A 2,500-nucleotide genomic window follows, 5' to 3' on the forward strand; every position below is an offset into this window, starting at 1 on the left:
GAGCACTGTTGGGGTGTGCGCGGTGCTGTATTGCCCGTAGAGACGGTAGGGCAGGTAATAGGGTCCGGGAGAACCCGACCGACAGCTCGCTGCCTTAATCCCCTCTCTCCCTGTGTGCCGACTGCCAGACCCCCCACCAACCGATCTTGCCGTTCTGTTCCTGTGGCCTGTGGCTTGTAGTTTGTAGCTTGTAGCTTGCACGCGCTGCTGGTTAGTTCTCTGACTTGACTGAGCCTCGCTACACCGCTTGTCCGCGCACTTTGCATTACAGGTGACGGGGTGTGGGTGGGGTAGGGGTAGGTGGGGGGGGGGGGGGGTGGTTGGTAGTGGGTGGTAGAGTGGGAGAGGGGAGGGGGTAGGAGAAGAGAGATCGAGGTGGTGGTGGTGGTGGTGGTTGCATCGTCGTAATGATATTTGATTATCGGACGTTCTTTCACACACACACACACACACACACACACACACACACACACACATCTATCTATCTATCTATCTATCTATCTAATGTACATATATGTAATTATATGTATATACTTAATTGTCGTTCCAGCCTACTCATTTGTCTTTACATATTTGTATATTTTGCAACCTCCGAAAACGGAGTATGGCAGCCTAGGTAAAAGCGACCATACACATTAAAAGCCCACTCGAATATACGAGTGAGTTTAGGAGTTTCAACCCGCGAACGCATAGGAAGAAGCAGCAGCAAGTTTGCTATTGCTTGTCAGATTTTGTTTTGCAGTCTCGTGGTGTGTCACTGTGAATGATCGGCTCTTTAAAGGTATGGTTTTAGCAGTAGTGTGTTTCTCCTTGGCGTTTTCAGTGCTCCTATGTAGAGGAAGGGGAGATAATTACAATGCCCAGAGAATACATACCAAACCAAACACAACGTTTCCCAACCGTGGAACGAAATGAAATTATGGTTACTGACAATTTCACTCAGCTTTTATCACGCTTCGCTTATTTATTTATAGTTTGTTCATCTAAGATTATGATATTAGACTGAAAATAAATGATATTATTATCATTTGGATTATTATCATTTCTATCATAATGATGATTGTTATTATTAATTAGAAGTCGACATTTCTGTATATTCGAATGAAAAGGGGGGCAGTTGAGGTGGAGGGGAGGGAGTGTGGTGGGGGCAAGGGACAGGGGACTAAGAAAGGAAGAGACAGACGGACACAGAGAGAGAGAGAACAGTTTCAGTTTCAGTAGCTCAAGGAGGCGTCACTGCGTTCGGACAAATCCATATACGCTACACCACATCTGCCAAGCAGATGCCTGACCAGCAGCGTAACCCAACGCGCTTAGTCAGGCCTTGAGAGAGAGAACAGAATGTGGAAAAGATAGAGTACAAAATCTAAAATGGAGAGGATGAGTGTCAGTGATTGGAGAAAGAAAAAACATAATATTGGAAGGGTGTGTGTGTGAGGCGGGACGGGGGAAGCGGGGTTAGGACAAAAAAACAACAACCAATAATCAAATATTGCATGCACTACTTCTGTAGATTATTATTTGAAAAGAGGTTCATGTGGGAATATCAATAATCAAATATTGTATGTACTACTTCTGTAGATTATTATTTGAAAAGAGGTTCATGTGGGGACCTACAATAAACAACCAACTGGACTATTTATCACAGATTGACATAAGTTTACAGTTGGGCCAACAGCAAAATGAGAGCTGTATTATCAATGGTTTCTCCAGTCAATGGGAAATCGTTTGCAACCTAGTCTTTTGTGAAGGACTATGACTCTCAAACTAGGAGGCAAAATTGCACTGGCTCTTAGTGCTGCAGCCTCGGGAGCTAGCTGGCCTTTGGGAATCATCCCAACGCTGACTGTCCTAAAACCCTCTTGGCTGAGAGAGTGGGGATGTAACTTGGGCAAGACACTCTCCACTATAATCAAATTCTAGCCCAGATAGTCGGGACAGCAGTTGCCTCCTCTGCTGTTCTGATGGTCATAGTCGAACTTGACTATCATACATTACAGTCTTGATAAACAGTCTACAACCAACTAGTTATCAGCCACACGCCCACCGAAAACAACAACAACAAAACCATATATGGTGTTCAGAAACAGAGACATATTCCATATGCAATGTATGTATGCGTGTGCGTGCGTGTGTTCAGATTTACTTAACGACCTTCACTGGCAAACATACCAGACAGGACGCACAGAAACGTATCACTATGTCTAAGAAATGAGCATTCACAGTTCTGAATACGACACGGGCCAGGTTTCTTTTTTGCTGCTGTCACGATTTAATCAATGAGTGTAATATGTCCTCGTGCCGGAAAATAGGAAATCGCGGCTGCATAATACCTGCTTTTCTCCCTTTATTCTTATTTTCATTTTATTTTATTTTATTTTATCTTGTTCAGGTGTGAGGTTGGGGGGGTGTAAACTGGACGGGAACGAAATCAGCCAAACCGTGTGAAAGTTATTCAGATCGTCCATCCACATCAAGGCAGTTTCTCAGTCAAGAGTAT

The 2,500-nt window shown here is 44.1% G+C and overlaps 1 protein-coding gene across 2 annotated transcripts in view; it reads right to left on the reverse strand.

Annotated features, from left to right (window-relative positions):
- Positions 1 to 2,500, reverse strand: part of LOC143282872 (uncharacterized) — a 55,121-nt gene that overhangs the window by 24,546 nt on the left and 28,075 nt on the right. Inside the window, exon 1 of one of the 2 annotated variants that reach the window (XM_076588738.1) lies at positions 1 to 136. This exon is cut by the window's left edge and continues 362 nt beyond it. The exons of the other annotated variant lie outside the window; for it this stretch is intronic. The gene's annotated coding sequence lies outside the window, so the exon portion shown is untranslated. Of the gene's footprint in view, positions 137 to 2,500 lie in introns of those variants that run through there. 2 annotated transcript variants of the gene reach the window in all.

The sequence above is a fragment of the Babylonia areolata genome, chromosome 6, assembly GCF_041734735.1.
Source record: "Babylonia areolata isolate BAREFJ2019XMU chromosome 6, ASM4173473v1, whole genome shotgun sequence".
Lineage (NCBI taxonomy): Eukaryota > Metazoa > Mollusca > Gastropoda > Neogastropoda > Buccinidae > Babylonia > Babylonia areolata.